Raw genomic sequence first — 19,799 nt, forward strand, 5'->3', positions numbered from 1 at the left:
ATGAGAAGAATCCTGTTTATTTAAGGTCCTGCTAATTGTCAGCGTATTTACTCTGAGAATCAGGCTGTGCTGCACAGTTGCATTCAAGTGTGCCAGAAGAAAGATCTGTTGGCAGCTGGCCCCTGATCAGCTGGATGGGTTTTGCCTTCGCATTCCGAAGCCTACACTGGCTTCAGTGCAGAATTAAAGACAAAGGACCTGATTATCTTACAATAGTAGGTTTGCTTTTTGCAGTGCAACTTTCAAAGCTGTTTCTAGATGAGCTAAGACCACACGATGAGACTCGCTGCACTAGCATACTATGGAACAAACAACTCAGTGCAGAGGACAGAGGACTGCTGAAAGGCCTTCATTTTTGCTCATTTACAAAGGGGAGGCATGGCCACAGTAGGCTGACCATTGGTTAGGCCAAATTTCAAAGGCTTTTAACAGGTAACTGACGATCAGCTATAGGAGCTCAAGTAGGATTGCTACAGCACTACTGCATTTACAGCTCATTTTGCACCTAAGATCAATTACCTCGTCTGGGCAGGGGGAGCAATGCCGAAATGTATAGTATGTTTTTGCATGAAACAGAACTTTCATTGGTTTTAGGAAAATGTTTCAGAAATGATATTTTTATATCAGTTTATAGGATTGGCATTTTCAAATGTTTTGTAAAAAGAAAAAATGTACAGAATATTTGAGAGGGTTTTTCCAGTTACGTTTGAGGGACTCTAGTGTACTAATAGTGTTACCGTTTTCTTCATGTTTCTGTATTTTTAACTAAGCATGTGTATCCTGCATTAAGATAAAAGTCTTAATATAATTTGTGCAACTTTTTGTGTTGTATCATGTAATCCATGTGGTCCTTTTAGCACTACTGGGCTGTTTCTGGTGTGCTGTGTTCTCTGTGTCTGTCAGAGTTGAAATCAAGCCATTCAGAAAACACTGCCCAGGTGGTCACAGCAATGTGTCTGCTGTCAGACAGGATTCAGAGCACTCGGGTTTGGAAGGTTGAGAGAGCTGTCTGAACTGGAGACATTTCTATTGGGCTATTGCTTTAAGAACCTTTCGAACTTCAAGAAGATTGAGAAAGTAAAAAGAAAACTACTTGATGTTCAAATCCTTTTTGGTTTTGTGGGATAAGGGACAATTACAAGAGCTCTTTCCTGATGTGTATAAACTGCATTCTGCCTTTACAGGGCATGAACTGAAGATCTAGATCTCTTCCCCCTCCTCTGCAAAAAGAAAGATAAAAATTGGAGCCAGGAAAATGCATTGCTGCCTAGCTGTGCATCTGAAATGTCCCTTGACCCTGAAATGGGTCCCGAGTTTCCCCTCAGAGCATTAAACTCAGTTTTATATGCTCTGACACTTGGTCAGAATCCCAAAGATGGTTACAACTTCTATCATTTCCATCAAGTGTGTGTTGTTTCACTGCATCCAGCAGTTAAGAGTGAGGAAGTTCCAGACAGCCAGCCAGGCATACCTCATCACCTTACTCCACCCTTTGATGATACAACCAGCTTATCAGTGCTCTCAGCTGTCTTTAGAAGGGGAACTCTTCATTTTCCTGTCTATCCAGGGGCTTACACTGGGGGAGACTTTCCAATCACTGAAAGAATCAACCAAAGAGATTAAATATCTACACCTGAAAGGGTTCGATAGGTTTCTAAGGGAGAAGACAATAATGCAAGAGTTAAATCCCTTCACTCATGCCTCTGATCAAGATACTATGATTTGGGTTTCCTTCTCTTCATAGCAAAAGAGAAGAACAAGTCAAAGGAGAGATTCAAGAACAGCTTTGTTTGTGGCTTCCTGTGTGGTGAAAACTGATCGTCTGGTTTATCCCATTATTGCGTGTAGAGACATGTTAAGTTTTATTTCTTAGCCAAAATCACCCTGTCAAATTCCCTAAATCCCCAAAGTCTAGTAGCCTGAACATTATTATAAGGCAAGGACAAGCCTCTAAGTTTTTAATAGTGGTTTCATCTCCACCTCCTGAAGAGGTACTGAGCAAGAGACCTGCTTCAGCCTTGAAAGAGTTGAATACATGAGACCAGGACAGAAACCCAAGAGAAACAAACTAAGCCAACATGCCATAGATAGTAGCAATAATGGGCTACTCTCCAAGCAATGTTTCATGCTGGAGAAAATGACAGAGATCAGAGAATAAGGCAGTTGGTACATGTCTCACCTCTCTCGCTGACAAGTTATGCAGCGCTATGTGGTCACGACTCAAGGTTGAGGAGAGACACTGTTCTATTTCAGAAGCTACTTTTACATAAGAGGAAGAGAATAATCATAAAAATAAGGTAAATGAGCATAAGGAATTCAAATTAAGAAACAGAGACCTCAACTAATAAGCTTTCCTCCTGAGGGTAAGGTAGATCATGAAAGGGGCACTGAAGCAGTCTTACAGAGTGCAGTAAGATCCCTAGCCCAATGTTTCTGAACACTCCAAGAGCCCAACATTTCCCATGTCAGTAATCAGCATCATTTTTTATAAGGTTCCTGTCCTTTCCCTGGTAAATCTGGCTGGCTTTCTTTCTAGCCTGCTTTCTCCTTTGATCCTAATCACCCGGGCAATCAGCTAGTCACGAGAAAAGGAATTAACTGCCTGCTTTTTGGAATCAATTGAGATTCTGCATTTTTTCTATTTGCTGTTCAGGAAAGATGAGGGGCATGGACTGGGACTGTGCCAGTTCTTTTCCTTAGAATCTTAACAGCATGTTCAGTAGCCTGGACTCATAAACTGTCCTGAGCAAAGAACAAATAGCACCAGGGAACCTTCAAATGAGAACATGTGCTGGTACTCCCAGTACTAATCCCATCCATGGCTTACATAGAAGTGATGCGAAGTGAAATTCTGCTGCCTTAGAACAATAGGGCAAAAGAGTAAATAGTCCCCGTTTAAGCAATAGGTACTATTTTTAGAAGGTCTCTGACACTTCTTTCTCCTTGTACAGCTACCAGCAGCAGTGGCTCACCAGGGGGCTGCTGCTGCTGCTGTTGGGAGTGCCAGGGGCCGATGCCGAAGCCCTGCTGACAAAGCGCGCGCTGCGCTTGCTGTCTGCTCTCAGCTCACCGGCTGCTGCCATCAGCTGCAGGGAGACAGCTGCAGCTCAGCCAGGCCAGGCCAGGGCACCCCTGAGACCACCAGCTTCCAAACTGGCCCTGCAGCGAAACCTGGGCTTTCAATTTGCCAGGACAGGGGCTGCCACCTCCTGCAGGCACAAGTATACAGAGGAAATTTGGGAGGAAGACACAGAACTTGTGCTCTTTGCCCAGTCTCCACCTGTGTACTACATGATGATAGGCAGTTTTTGCTACAGCTGACATATGGCCTTAATCTTCAGTGTTACTTCCAATTTTCTTGGTTTTTTGTTTTTAATTGTTGTCCTGTGCTCATTAAAAGGCTGGGACTGCTTTGCAGTGATTAACTGTCTCCATCTTACAGATAGCTTTCTATTAAAATAAATGTCTGTCTGTCTTGTACGGGTTGTTCTGTTTTACACTGACAATTTAACAAATACATAATGATTTTCCACTGCTAAGCAGTAAATAACAGTTATTCCAGGCTTATCCATTGCTATGTACACAGCTCCAATAAAACACACACCTTTTCAGGTCATTGCATTTGAGAGAAAGGTGATGTTTGGACAATGTGTTGGCTGTGTTGAACATCTCAGTTTCTATTTTCAATCATGTTCCCTTTATCCCAAGATCTAGTGAATGGCTGACAGCATTCTGAGTAACTACAAAATAATACCTTCTCTATGGAACGAAAAGAACAAAGAATACCTTTTTGCTGGTTTTCCTTCACAATTTAAATGATTCCTTGTTGAAGCTGTAGTTCTGTTGATTATTCAGTCGTGGAAGCTGTGTCCAGTTCTGCTGCGATTAAGACGGATTCTCTGAAGAGCAAAAAGATGAGAAGGGTGAAACTAAGTATCACAATGTGGACTATAAACAGGAAGTGTTCCTAAAAGTATGAATGGAATTCTTACTCATTTGGGTGGTGAGACACTGGAACAGGCTGCCCCATCCCTGGCAGTGTTCAAGGGCAGGTTGGACACAGGGGCTTGGAGCAACCTGGTCTAGTGGAAGGTGTCCCTGCCCATGGCAGGGGTTGGAACTGGATGAGCTTTAAGGTCCCTTCCAAGCCAAACCATTCAGTATTTCTATGAAGTATCATTAATGATAGCACAGTCCCTTAGGTAGAGTCCTGATCACCCGGGACTTACAAAGCGTGCAACCTGAGTGAGCAAAACTGAGCTACTGACTTACCTGCAGGAACAAGGGGTAAAACCAATGGGTTATACTAGTCAGTATGTTACAGTATAGTTATAATAATCCCACTGGGGCTTAAGATCTACTGTTAGAAAATTATATATTAATGTATTTTTTCTTACTCTACCATATAGGACCACTTAGCCATTGGGTTAAACTCTTTATAGTTACATATTAAAAAGGCAGTCCTTTCCCAAAGGAATTTACAATCCAAAAGTTGATCAAGTTTTTGGAGGGTGTTAGCATTCTCCCCAGCTCCTAACACAGGAGGCTGGCTAGTGTAGACAAGCTAGACAAAAAGAAAACCAACAAACCCAATCCCACAGTTGTAAGGCTGAACAAATGGCTCAGATTCTCTATCTATTTCCAGCTTGATTGGAAAGAAAGCAGTAAACCTCCTGATCCTGACACTTCTAAACTGACCTAAACCATTGCCTATCCCGTTCCACTTTGGCTTAACCAAGCTGTTGGTTTGCTTTAAGGAACTCTCCAATTGCCAGTAATCGAAGGTAGGTAGCACCTCCCTGGCTAGTGTGAAGAGCAAAGAGTTACAACTACTTTTCCAGTCAACCTGGAGCAGCCGAGCTGCTCTAAATAGAGCTGCTTTTTCTAAGAACTCAAAGCTCCCTCGGAGCTCTTTACCGATCCCTCCTGGTAGTCATGATTCACTGTTTGAAAAATACTTCTCCATGCCAAAATAATGACTCATTTTGTAAAATGTCAATTAATGCCCTGCAGATGCTGGGGGGGGAAGTCTGTTTTTAATGAATTAGGAATAAAATTAGTAATTAATGTTTGAATCCAGTGATTATTTTCTTGATCCTGCTTAAAATTAAATTTGGTTGTAAGCACTTTGAAGGCAATGAGCAAAGACTCATTATTATTTAATCAGCTTTAAATGACTTACATAATTACTTACATCAGTGACGTATTTTCATCTTGAGATAATTAAAAATAATTAGTATGGCTTTATCCCAGTTTTAATGTGCAAAATCAAATTCATATTATTAGTGGTGCTTGAATACTTGCTTTTTTGATGGAATTTATCTGGAAATTATTGCACAGAAGTTAATGAAGCTATCACACGAATGCAGCATTTGGAACGGATGCATCATTTATTTCTGATCCCACGTGAACTCAGTTCTATTTCATTTTAGAGGAGCTTTTAATAAAGTTTTGAGAAATAGAAGCAATTTTATAGCTAGTGCAGCACATAGCGTGTCTTGCTGCAAGAAATAATAAGCCTCAGGCCTTGTTCTTTTCCTACTCTGGTGTAAATCAGATGTAGATTCCATAAATCCAGTGGAATCACAATGCTATAGAGCGTATATAACCCAAACCCAGCAACAACCAATGGGTTTGAGTAGGTAAGTCAAACCCATCATAAGTTTTCAACTTTTTCAACAGTGTGCACCAAACATCCATCCTAATTCTTGCCTATCTATGTACTATTTCACAAATTATTCTGCATTCTTTTACTAACTGCATATCACCAGCTGAACTATCTAAAAGATTTTGTGCTTAAATGGGAAGGCAAGATTAGGAAAACAGTGGAAGTATTTTTACCTTTCAAAGCAATCTGACTCTAAAAGCCAATTTAGTTGCCTTTAAAAGCTCTTTAACAGATAGAGATAAAAAGGAGGAGCCGGTATAATGCAATTAGCCAGAAGTGCTTTATGGACTACATTTATTACCATACCTCATTAGAGCATTACAGGGGGGGTTTGAGATGCAGTCTAGACCACGGCTGTGGTTCACTTATTTTTATAAAGAGGAGATAATTACAAAGTTCAGAACAGAAGTTTGCCAAGTTAGAATCTTTGGGGTTTTCACACCTACTTCTTAAAACAAACAATCCTGATTCACCAACATCCTCCTCTAGCTTTAGCCCTTAGTGAGTGCCTCAGCTGAATTTTTGCCACCAGGTAGTCAACATAGGGCTGTATTTAGTGGTAATCTCATATTTCATCTGCTGTTACGCATCCTTTTGACCACACTACTCTCCCCAAAGATGCTGCAGTGAGATAAAACAATTTCCTCCCTTGCTCACTAAGGATATTACCTCTATTGCCAGGCCTAGGAGGGGCTCCCAGCTCCCAGTCTGGGTGACTGCCAGCTCTGGGATACAGCACTTGCTCTATCTGCTTCTCCTCTGACTGCAGTTTCTAACTAGCTTCCAATAATATTGAACTGTATTGATGCCCACAGCATGCCTCTAAAGTAAGAAGCACTGTTTCCCCACTGTACAGTTGGGAAATGAGAACAAGATCTCAGAGACTTAATTCTAACTGAAATGTCTGCATTAGAATTGTTAAATGACAAAAAGTAGTTTTCACACTGGATAGGTGTGATCAGCACTGCACTGCTCAGATCTGTCTTGAGATCTGCCAGGACTTGTTCACCAATGATTTGAAAAAAGGGATAAATAGTCCTGTGAAAAAAATTCAAATGATAAAATGTTTTTTAGGATAACAAAATCCAAAGGCAAGTGAACAGAGCTGCAATAGAACGTTGCAGGAATGAGTGGCTGAAGTGATTAAATGGCAACTAAAATTCACTAACAATAACTGCAGAGTATTGGTCACACAAAAGAAATGATGAGGCATTGGATGTACAAAGTCAGGTTTTAAATGTGGTCCCCAAGCTTTGGAAAATCTTTCAGAGTTTTGTGGATCATTGCCTGGAAACATTAGCTCAGAGTTCTGTGGCAATCAGAGAGAAACTAGAACAATAGAAGTATTAGAAAAGGAAAAGAAACCATTGCAGAAAACCTGCATGGTGCCCCTGAGTCTTAAACACTACAAGAATTATTCGTATGGTTGAGGCCTCCCAACACTTTTGAAGAACTTGGAGAACCTGCATGCAAGCAATATGCCCAGTGTCATACAAGAAGTTTCTCTTGCAGCACAGAAATAACTGTGTTTCACAGGAGCCTAGGCTTCCTCTGACCACTGAACCATCCTTACTTTAAATTCTGTGACTGTTTTTCCTGCTCTTCCTTTCTATATACACCTCAGAAAGCTTCTTGTTAGGCAGCTCTGGGCTTCTCCCTCCACCAAGTGAGTTTCCTTTAGTTTGGAGGGTTCTCCCCATGAAAAAAAGAGTCAGCAATACTGTTTAGAATCTGCATTAACTTGATAGTTAAGACCAGAATCTCATCTCAAAGTGATGAAAAAAAGCCACAGGAAACAGCCTATTTTTAGCTTCTTTCCTCATTACTAGATAAGTTTTATTCATGGATACCCATAAATTCTAAAATACATTAAATCTCATGGAAATATCTGTATTTAGCAGCAGTAAGTAAAAACACTGCTGGTTTCAACAGCCTGTTTCAGACATAAAAGCAGGTAGGGGGAAAGAATTTATGACAGGTAGCCACAACTTACAAAACCACAGTCCCATTTAGTATGTCTCTTTTTGATAAAGGTTCCAGGAAACTTCCCAATTTTCAATTGGCAGTGGAATTTAAGCTACAATTCCAGCATACCTCTGCATTAGCAATCTGTAGCAACTACAGGGGCTGTGCATTTACTGGCTGTTAAATAGCCACTGCATGGGAAGAAATATAGAGGAGGTAAATTACATGGCAAGAGAGCAAAGGAGAGAATAAGACTCATCTCTTCCTCAGCCTGAAACTTCTGCTGGGCCAAGCCACCTTGCTTATGGCTTCCAGATAGTTGCTGGTAGTCAGCACACAGTCTGTACAGGCGTCTTCTCCTCCCAAAACAGCCAAATACCAGCTAAGCACCAAAGCTGTGTTCTTATCACAGTTGCAAATGTACTTCTGGATTCATGTTCAAGGAATTCATAAAAGGACACAAGCACTGTTCCAAATTAATCCCTTATTAGATGTGAATTTGTACTGTCAGATTTTGAAAAATGGCAGGGGCTGTGGAATTAAAACTAAACCACCCTGTTAATCAAAGACATTTCCAGTATCTCTTTACAATTATGCTGTCCATACCTAAAGCTGAAAGGAGAATGCATTAAGAATACTAGGCTAAGTTTTCAACACTGTCTGGAGCAGTTGGATCCCCTAAAGAGAGAAAAGAATTAAATATCCAGATAGCTCCACTGGGATTAATTGGATGGTTTTGTCAGTAGGACATTTCAAAAGAATAATCCCTATAGCTATACACACACCCCTAAAATAATGAGCTTTCCAAAAGAGATACATATAGAATTTAGCTTTTCTATGCAGAAAGATTCAACAGACCCTGTCATGACAAAGCAGGTAAGTTAGTTGTAACTGCTGTAAACTGGTCTTCCTGGTGATATTCTTTACTGCAGCTCAATGACAGTCAAACAGATGTGAAATTGTTTCTCACCTTTGAAGGCCAAAAGAAATGAAGCCTCTCCCAGGCTTGCTCTCTCCAAATAAATTTTCCCCACTTACTACTATGAGTAAGAAGCAAACATTCCAGGAGTCACAGGAAATTGGTTTCGGAAAGCAATTTTTGATCGATATAACTGAAGGATCACTATTACGGGTGATTACTAAAAATGAATTTCACTGATCATACCTTTTTTCACATTATATCATCCACATGATTTGTTGCATATCACTCCAGCAATATTACCTCCCACCCCACCATTGCTCATCTGGAGAAACCACAGCTGATGGACTGCTATAGAGACTCCCCATAACTAGCTTCAAACATGGTCAGCCTCGCTAGCTTCAGACAGTCCAGCCCATAAAAACCTTCAAACATACTGAGAGGTTCCATGTGTGCCCCAAAACCAATATACACAGCAAACTGCCATCTGTGTAAAACTGCAAAATCCCTCAAAATAGATCTAAAAGACAGCACAACCCTCTACTCCCACTCCTTGCACATTATTGTAAAGTACATTCAGCACAACCTGAATGTATTCATAGGAGTATCACCAACAATGGAAGTTGATGCTAGTAGGTGCTGAAACGTAATGTCTTTTCCAAACACTCCAATTACATTAAAGTGGCAGAGGTTTGGGATTGTCAAACTATTCAGTTATTGACTGGCCTTTAGAAAGAGAGCATTTGTTTCCAGTTTCTCACTTTATCCCTGTGTTCCATTAAACTCACTACAGTTAACACTCAGAATAAACTGCATTTGGAAAGATTAACTAAGTCAGATGGTAAGACTAAGTGCACAATCTGTGCTCTCTCTTACCAATCACAGTTCATCAACTCTTGCAATAATAAAAATGAAGAAAGGTAAAAGAGCAGGGTTAAAAGGGAATGTTGTGTTTTAATCACCAGGGGTTCTTTTTCCCCTTTTTCACAAAACAGTGAAGAACAAGGGACTGCCAAAGGGGAGACTGAGGCATTCTCTCATTTCCTGACTGAAAGTACCATAAGAGATGATTGTTTCACAAAACCATGTCAGGATGCATTATTTCCTGTTTAAGCCTGCTTCCTCACAGGAAGAATGATTATTTGATATTAAAATTAAAATCACTGCTAAAGGATCAATGGCTAATCCTACAGATGAATCCCATCAACAGGACCTAAAAGGCTTTTGGCTAAGTCTTTTAAAAATGTGTCTCTGATGGAAGCAGTGAAAGCACAGTCAGTATAAGGGGAAGGAGAATTTGGCTCCCTGCATTCATATCACCCTGTATACAGCTGCTTCAGTCCTGCAGTAAGTGCTGCAGTATGATTTAATATGGGATGCTGTAGAACAAAGATGAAAGTATGCCAGATTGTAAACTAATAAATTCTTTTTTGCTATTTATAGTTTCTTCATAATCTTCTAGCTTATATGGAAGAGATTTTTAATAAATGTCTTTGCAGAACCACAAAACATCATCACTTTATACACAACAAGAAGAGATAAGTTGGCATCCACCCATGTGATTGACATGTCCCGCAACACTGAAATCCTTAGCTCTTGTTTAGTCCTTCCCTAGACAAAACTTCTACAGAAAACAGCAGATTTTTATTAATTTAGTTCCCTAAAAATCCCTTCCTTCGGTTGTAGATGCTGCTTGGCAAAGCAGTTAGTGTATGCTTAAACATAAGCTCAAACAGGCTGGTTGCCTACAAGCAAGGGTACACAGTGTACATGGAGAACCCCTGCTGGAGCCAAAGAGAAGAGGTCCAGCTGCAGGGTTCCAGCCCCATCCCGTGCATGGTTTGGCTCTCACTCGACTTTTCTGTGAACTGATTCAACTTGCTAACTCAGCAGAAATCTATTCATTCTTTCACTGGTGTGTTTCCTGCTCAGTTAGCAAGCTGAATCAGCTCACAGCAAGGTTCAATGAATCAGTACAAGGTGATGGAGGAAAGCACAGAGTGAGGAGTGGGGGAAGCCGCCTGTCCTCCTCTGAGCAGAAATGAGCTGTTGCACTGCCTTCTCCATGCTGCGTAACTCCACTCTGAAGTACTTTAGTCACATCCGGTATTCACCTTTCTGCAACCCTGGACACAGACGTACCTAAGAAAAGATTTTCCTGCTGGCCAGTTGAGGAGTGCAGCCACAGGCGCTATGACAATGAAGACTACTGCTGGCAGGTAAGGATGTCAACCATTGCCAGGGGCCGACCATCACCTCCCTGCTGCCGCTCCGGGCCCTACATCTGAACAAATGGCTCATGCCAGCATTTCTCCCCTGTTTCAGTGTGAAGTTGGAGGACTCACTTTATCCCACCATTGGCTGCTGTTTGGTAAACACACAAAGTTTGTGATAAAGCACCCAATGAGCAGCTGGCTAACCTACCCTGTCAGCTCTGCCTGTGCCTCCACCAAAGGCATAGTGAAAACTATCTGGTAACATCCATCATCTTTTGCATAGGGATCAGGGCCTTCAGTTTTAAACCTCAGGGGAGGGGAGAGGGAGATGAGGGGAGATGAGGAGGTTAAGTGAGGTGAAGGACCCTGTGAAAAGATGGAAACAATGATGACTTCTTTTTTAGTAGAAAGGAACACGTGATTGTCCTGTACTATTTAGAGATTTAGAAAGTATAGTCTTGACAGTAAACCCGAAGGATGAAAAACATTCAGATGCAAACCACTGCTGTCTTCACTGGGTTCATCTTTTGGCTAACAGAAAAATCGGGTGCTGTACAAGAGAACAGGAAAACAAGTGCAATCTTTCACTGACTCCCAGCTCAGAGGATTGGCAAGTGTTTTTCTGAAATGAGTCTAAAGATCAATTCCCAGGTTAGAAGTGAAATCTTTTGCAATTTCTATCATTGACGAGGTCCGGAGAGAATTCCTTTGTTAGTGGCACCACATCAGATCAGAACACATCTTCAGATGCTGTCAGTGAACCAGAAAGCAGGCAGAGGATTACACAGGGAGGAAAGAATAATCTTATGAGTCTCTGAAATGAGTGCCCTGCTGGTCTGCTGAATGTGGGCAAAGCCCATGATTAAATCTGCTACCATTCCTGCTTTGCTTTCTGCTGCTGTCAGGCTTTATATCAAAGACAGATCAAAATCTTAATCTGCATTCATCTTGTATGCCTATTGAGGATAATTAAAAAATAACCCAAAACTTACCAGGGTAGGTTTGATTTTTTTCTAAATTATTTCCTGGTGACAGGCTCTTCACAATTATCTGTTCTGCTGCATTTGTTTTTTTCCTGGACTATGGAACATTTGGCTAATACATATGATACAAACACGCACATCTTCAGGGCATAACAAAATGCTCTGAGATCATTTGTTTACCAGAAACAGTTAATGGGATGAGCAGAGGCCTACTGAGCACGGGAAAGAATTCCATAAATTACTCTGTGCTCTTGAAGAAGTAAGAACATGAAAATCATTAAACACAAAATCCTTTATCCTTAAGGCCCCTCAGACAAGGTGGGGAACAAAAGACTATTACACTCCATTGTAAATATAAATGGAAAATATGAATAATGAAAAATAAGATTAAACGTTGCTCCTGGTCTTGTTGTAGAGAAGAACTGGCGAAACTATTTCTGGCATGCAGAGTCCATTGAGAGCGCTGTGGAATTAGAGCACCGAAAGGATAGGAACGAGCACTGTGTTAAGCCAACACTGTGCATGGCTGCAGGCCTCTGGTCTCAGGCTTTAAGGATGACTTTTTCTTGTCAAACAAAAGCCAAACTCTCAAAATGCTGTAATGGTACTTTCAGCTTTGCTTCCTTATTATTAGTATTTTCCAGACACCACAATACACAACACACAGTAGCATATAGAAGTTCAACCTTTCTATTTTACTAGCTGGTGGATTCACTCCAAAGGTGGCTATACTCGAGTGGGCTTTTTTAATTAATTCTGCCTATGAACTCAAGGTCACAATGAAGGGAAGGTGTTGGAGATAAAAATTAGGAGTGATCATTCCAAACTCATGTTGGGATAAATAAATATAGAAGATGGCTTACATATACACCAGAATTTTCTGATGACAAAAGATCACAGAAGATATAATCATACTAAAGATTAGATTCTAGGGCGAACATAAATGCCTTATAGAAATGATTCTTCCCAGTAAACAAAAGGCAATCATTTTGTCCCTTTTCACATGCAGTTGGCAGGAATGTTATTTAAACAGTAAAGAAAACAAGGCACTTACTGGCAATATATGACTAGTTGAGAGGATGATGATATTCAGCTGTGCTTTTAGCCATTCAACCCAACTGAGTTTTAAGCTCTTGAATGGCCTGTGCTGAAATAGTCACTCCAGGAAACAAAAATAACAGTAGAGACACAATTTATGTTGATCTATAGCACAAAGGGGTGTTGTTGATCTGTAGGGGTACTGTTGAAGAAGTCTAAGACATTGTCTAATGAAAGAATGTGTAAATTGTCCTCCTTTTACAGAACAGATCATTGACTTGTCTCCACTCACCAGTGGAGACAAGACCATGTTACACCACTGATGGAAGCACGTCAGGACCCGTTGGACCCGGCTGCCAACCTACGATGAGTTAAGTTCTCTGAATGGTCAGATAAATAACTGGTATAAGAATAAGCCTGCACCAAGTCTATGGGGATCCGCATTGAAAATCCCTGCTTCCAGGGAGCAGGTGACTACAGCTCCTGAGAGGGTGGAGATGTTTCGTTATTCCCTGTCGCTTGACCAGGAGATGGCGGTAATTCCCTTTGCATAAGTAGGAAAGCTTAAAATACATACTCGGAAATACAGACAAGGCATTTAGGGGAGGGGGAAGAAATTCAGAAAACAGCTTGCTAGAGCTACGTGAATAAAATTACATTGCAGATAACAGAAGGAATAGAGCTAAGCTCTTTTTCTTGTTTCTGTGACTATTTTTACTATTTCTTTGGTGTCTAAAAGACAAATTATTGGAAAGATACACAGCTCCCAGAGCTTTCACTGAGGTAATATTTTTAGCACTAATCACATCTGCATATTGCAGAAAGAACAACGCATTTCTAGCTGGCATTCAGCAGCTGTATGTTAATGTTATTTGTGAAAATATGCTCAAAAGCCTGTACATTAGAAAGAACTTGAATATGCAAAGAGAATATGCACCTTCCCCCAGGCACCTCCACAGCGAAATGCACAGTATTCCTGTACCATGGCTGGTACATTCTAAACACACAGCTTAGAAGCACTCCTCCCTGCTATTGCTCTTTTGTGTTCTATCCCTTTTCCCCCCTTGCAACTTCACAGATAGAGCACATCAAATATTGAGCTATCCTTTGAGCATACCCAGGGTACGTTCTGTAAATCCTCTTCTGCCCCCGCCAACCCTTCCACCCTACTCGCATCGCTCCTGAGCTTGCCTTCTGAAAGAAGCAGTAGGAATTGTGTGCCTATGTGTGAACCTCTTACTCTCTGGCCTGCAAAAAGCATGTGCACAAAAAATTCTTCTGAAATGGTTTATTCCCCTCGTTTTGCTCAGGTTCTATAAATATTCTACAGAGGGAACATCCAGGCAGGACTGCTGAAAGATACAGTGAATCTGGTGTGGCTATTCAAAGGTATCTAATGATAACCACATTTCAAAATCATATTTATTCTGGAAAGAAAAGAGTTATAAATTTATTAAATTACCATGACAGATGCATGTGTGGTATAATTGATGCTGGCCCATTAATCTCAATCCAAAAGATATATGCTGATTTTTACCAACCAAGAACCTGGCAGAACGAATGGAGGAATGTAACAGTCCCCCTTTGTCTGTGCAAAAGAGTTAATATCTCATAGGTAAGGATGAACGTTCCTGGCAAACGGCTCACGGAAGCTCCCAAGAGAGACATTTTTACATCAAATATTCATTACACCGTTACAAATACACACTACCAATTAGTTAACAATGAGCTGTCACTGTAAGACAAGGTAAGGGACTTTCTGCAAATCATGTCTCATGGGTTTTAAACAACTTCTGCAAGACTGATCGTATAAGTAAGGACTGTTGGAATAGGACCTTCTCTGCATGTTTGTCATTCTGCTTTCTATAGGTATGTGTGATGACTCCAGTGGTCTGACTGAGCCATGTGACTCTGTTGCCATCTGCACCTCAGAGAAAAAGTATTTATGCCTGCCTTGTCAGTGTAAATTCCTTCTACTACCTTGACAGAACAATTCCACAAGTTATCTTTTTGCAGGCTGGCATTAGCTACTTCCATTATCACCCTATGCATCCAGTCCCTTCAAGGTTATGGTATCCTCCAGGCTTACACTGAAGCACTGCAGGTAGTACACCCTAAATTCAATAGCTTTATGCTGGATCACGCTATGTCAAGAAGGTATTTTGCAAGTAAACACAAGCATACTCTGTGTGTGCTCCAAGCAAGCTGGCTGAACTTTATTTCAAGCCAAGAAGCTGAAAATTCGCATTAGCGCAGCCTGGAGCATTGTGGAGTAAATTCACATCATCCAGAGGGTGAAGGACAAGTATGGCAATTCTTGTGCATCCACAAAAGCCAGTCCACTTTTAGCTAGTTGCGGATGCACAGTCTCCACTTAGGATCTCTCTTTATCTTAAGGGACAATGAAGTTCAGTGTGATGGCTACAGAGCAAACCGGTCTAGAGAGACTGTCAATGCCTTCAAATGAGCTAGACAAGAAGTGGCACTGAAAGGGTTTTTGAGAAAACTTTTGAACAGTTCCATTAGCTTCAAAAAGATTGCACTGGCATTTGGGTAGCTGTTGCAATCTGTCACTAAGGAGGAGTGACAACTGCTATTTCAGTGATAACATCTAATTAATTGCAGCCTTTAGTCTCTTAATGAATTGAAAACGTATGTCAACACTGGGTATCTCAGTGTGTCACCTGGATGGAAGCACACTGCCATGGCATAAAAGAAAACAACACAGAGGAGGTTAGCATTATATCTCCATCAGCCTTTTATCATCCTGTCTTAAAGCAATCCAAAGACAGAAATAACAGACTTTGAATTAATATTTACTTGCTTTATAGTGTATTATCATATGCACATCAAAAAAGTGTTACTGTTAAACGTTACTGCACTATTTGATCAAGAGAAAGAGTGAAGACTTTTATTTACTCACACAGTTTACTTTTAGGAAGTTTCTTTAAAAACTTCTTACATTCTTTGTTACTTCCCTTCTATAGCTTTGCTGTGAGTATATTGATATATATAACAATATTGTATTATGGGTTATATATAAGTTTACATTTATATTGTAACCATCTGATGAAGCTTTAAAGATTCATTTCTTCATTGCCAGCTTGCTGGGTTTACCCCCATACAGCCACAAAATCATCAAAGCAAATACAAGGCTATTTGCCTGAATAGGCCAAACAAATTATGAGTTAACTGGTTTTAGTGAGAGAATTGCTTAGTTCCAACAAACACAAGTGCCACAGCACAACTCACATCTGTGAGATAATATGACTAGCAGGCAAAACAAGAAGGTCCAGAAAGCCACTGACCATTGCAGGTTTACTACAAACTACTCTGCATATATATGGTATGTATTACTGATGATAAGCTTGAGAAGTTGTGGTTTTGTTGGACATGATCACTGTAAGTGGAGCAATGTGTCACAGTGACAGTAAATCCTGTTTATTTAATCTCAATCTAATATTTTATCAGTAGAAGGAACTACTTTTTCACAATGTCTTATCTAGACTACTCTTCACATTTTCCTTTAAAAACACCAAGTTTTTCCCTTTTGTCTAATCAAGACAAACAGTGATTTAAATTGTGCTCCAGGCCTGTCATTTTCCAATATTTTGCAATCTATTCCCCAATTAACAAGCTTAATTGTCCTTTTTCATCTTCCTTTTGCAAAAGCTAAGCCTTGGCAATTTTGACCAGATACCTGCTGTTTCCTTCCTTGATTCTAGTCAGAAACTGTATTTACAGCAACTGTATATTCTTAAAAGTTTAAGACAAAACCCCCCAAGTCCCACTAGGGTCAGTGATTTCAAACATAGCTCAGGACAGACAGCCTTAAAAACTACTTGGTATGTCATTCAATAAAAGGACATCCACTGCCATTCACCCACAAGTTACAGCTCCTAGAGTACAATAGAACATGGAGTTCCCCACATCTGGAGATCAGGATCAGGCTCATGCTCAACATCAATTTCCTTCCATCCTGACTTTCAGCTGATGTCATTCCAACCTGAGCACTGGCATCAGCAGATGTGTTCCTTCACTAACCATTCCAATTTTTTCCAAATGGCCTCTAATCTTGTAGGTTGTCAAGCTGCAGGATAAATAAAATCTGTCAATAAACATAGCTTCAGCATCCTAAGTCCCTCCGTAATTCTCATTCCAGTCAGTGTCACAGTAATTGCAGTTTCATACGATCAATGTCCTAGCCCAAGTACAGTCCTCCATCTACATAAATATTTCCTGATCTGTCTTTTCACCTAGCCCTGGGAGATCAGTAATTGTTTTCTATTATAATTATTTTACCATTTCAGTCTTTACCCTCAAGTTCAAGGTGTCTCTGAGTTGCTACCCATGTGAATGTTATTCAGTTTTCAGCATAATGTCTTTCCTCATTCACCCTGTCATATCTCCTTCTCCTTCCTCGGTGAGAATTGCCTGTCCTTAAACTCTGTATCTGTAATGTAATATTACAGCCTATTTCCTGAACTGGCCCCATTTCAGTTACTTCAATTACACCAGATTTGTCTTTAAGCAGCAGATGTCCTTGCTCTTCCAATCTTGTTTGCTGTTTCCCTCCCTGCCTCATCATGCCCTCCAGCACACAAAGTATTCACCTGCTAAGCAGTAAACAGAAGCTGGTCTGCCTCATGCAAGCATTTTTCATAACTGTCTAAATGGAAAAGGAGGTTGTTTTGCAGTTTATCTCTGTGAAATAGAAACCCATGATCTTAGATGAGATAGGGTTTAGCCCCAGTTTCAGCAATAGGAGGTGCTCAGTAAAACCCTCTAACATAGACAAGGCAAAACAGCATTACATTGGAAAAACCTTCCCCTATTTGTAGCTCATGTAAGCTCCTAGAGAATCAACACTAACTTTTCCCAACTAGTGGGAGGCCTGTATACCAGTTGTAAAAGAGCATCTGTATCAGCTCCTGGCCACTAGTTGCTAAAAGCTAGAACATCAGCGCACCTGTGAAAAGCCAGGTCCGAAACTCACAGATGTCTGTGAAGATCTTCACTTCACTTGAGTGTTTCTGAATCTCCAAGCCGGGGTCCTTGCCACACAGCTTACAACGTTCGTTTTGCTGTGTATTTCCACACCTATGTCTGCATTAGCACAAACACCATAATACGGTCTTCCATTGTCCTCAGGCTGGAACAATTAGAGTCCACCTGTCACTCTGCCTTTTATTCCCCAGGGAATAGGCACGTAGTCTTATACACCTCCAGAAAGCCTGACTGTACTAGTGCTACAACCCTGAACACCAGAGGCCTCTTCTGCTCTAGGGAAATCCAGCTTAACACCCAAGCTCATCAGCGTTAGTCATAAAAATGGCATAAGGTTTTCTAGCTTACACACTCACAGCACATTTGATTTCATTTTTATTTTACTTGAATACATGCACTGCATATGCATTAAGCAGGCTATGCCAGAAGCATCATTCCAGAAACATATTTAACCCGACAGCCTGCTCAAGTGGAACAGCAGTGCTACTCATTACATATTGGACTGAAAGTCCTACTAGGGCAGAGACTTCCAATGGAAGCTTTCCTTCCCCTCTCGACCCAAGAACAGAGGAATTGCTGTCCTCTGACTCGGTTCTGAGCAACACATCGCCTTACTGGATTCCAGTGGATGGAGTCAGGATACGACAACCCAGATAAAGGACAATTTTGTTTCTCAGAATATTCAAATAGGAGTGAAATTATAATCTGCTGTGTGCAAGTTCAATAAAACCAAATCAAGCTGTCTGTGTATACTTGCTCTCACTGGTATTACTTTCTGACCTACCATGGGTTAAGTTTAAATTTATGATCTAACCACATTCAAATTACAGAGCAATGAAATGTATGACTTTGTCCTTCAAGAATTTCTTTCATATAAAAAGTACATTTTGTGTCCATTTTCTTGCATTAAAAAAAAAAAAAAAAAAAAAAAAAAAAAGAACATTTGGTGCCTACAAATAAATTGAAAGGATGCAAAAAACCTCCAGAACCATGTTAGAAGCATGATTAAACATTCTGTAACAAACACGTGAAGTATCAGTGGCATGAGAGACTTCCCAAAAACACATCAGAGGGTTTTCATTGTGTCATCTCTGAGGGAGCACTAAAACATCCTGAAGCCCTGAGAAAGCACAGTCGGGTACGTGACTACTTAGTAACTTGAATTCAAGTACAAGTGAAAAAAGAGTATTATTAGAAACACCTTTTTCCTCTACTTTTCACAAGTCTAACCCATTCCTAAGGCTGAAGAGCAGCATAAGTTAGCAAGGTCACGGCTGTGGTGCATATAAAATGTCTAACTCGTATTCGCTCTTCTGTACTCTATAAATGGTAAATGATCCTCACAGCTCCCAGGCTAAATAACTAGCCCAATTTCACAGTGGAAAAGTGCCAGCTCAGGTACCCAATCTGACACGAGGTTAGCTGTTCGTTTTCACTCTGCTACCTAGATTGAAGCAGAAGATACCTTGCCTTGCTGAAAGTCAGATGCAAGAGATGGAAAATAGCCAGGCCTGAAATACCCATCTTTCTGCTGTCTTACTCGCAGAAGAGGAGGAAGAGAGAAGAAATTTAATTCTGAGAAGTCTGCTGGGGAACAGTGTGCTGTGCCCCTCGTGTGAGGCTGGGCTGCTCACCAGCAGTTAACTCAGCTTTCCTTTGCTCTGTTTCGTTTGTCAGACTTGCTGCAGAGACCAGGGACATTGCGGTCCCACTGCATTTATATCATTACAGCCCTAATATAATTCTCTCCGAACCAGCTCTCTGCTTAGAGCAGCACAAGACCCATCTGAAACAAGAAAAGCTTGCTACTGTTAGTTTTATTTGTGCCACAGGTGCTAAAAGCCAGATCAGAAAGACAACTGTACTGTACCCAAAGCTGCCCTGGCTCCACAAGAACCTTATCCTGTCCCCTCAGCTCCCCAAGCTGCCTAGTTCAGTGCAGGTCTCTGCAGTTTCCCTGAAGGTCATCAAGAGGCAATTTTGTACCTGTTCACTCTCAGATT

General features: G+C 40.8%; 1 long non-coding RNA gene across 2 annotated transcripts in view; it reads right to left on the reverse strand.

Moving 5' to 3' along the window:
• Nucleotides 1-19,799, reverse strand: part of LOC115615411 — a 136,283-nt gene that overhangs the window by 29,277 nt on the left and 87,207 nt on the right. For both annotated transcript variants that reach the window (XR_003994043.1, XR_003994042.1), the window contains exon 3: nt 3,787-3,899. This is a non-coding gene — a long non-coding RNA (uncharacterized LOC115615411). The remainder of the gene's footprint in view (nt 1-3,786; nt 3,900-19,799) is intronic.

The sequence above is a fragment of the Strigops habroptila genome, chromosome 13 (genome assembly GCF_004027225.2).
Source record: "Strigops habroptila isolate Jane chromosome 13, bStrHab1.2.pri, whole genome shotgun sequence".
NCBI classification, from domain to species: Eukaryota; Metazoa; Chordata; class Aves; order Psittaciformes; family Psittacidae; genus Strigops; species Strigops habroptila.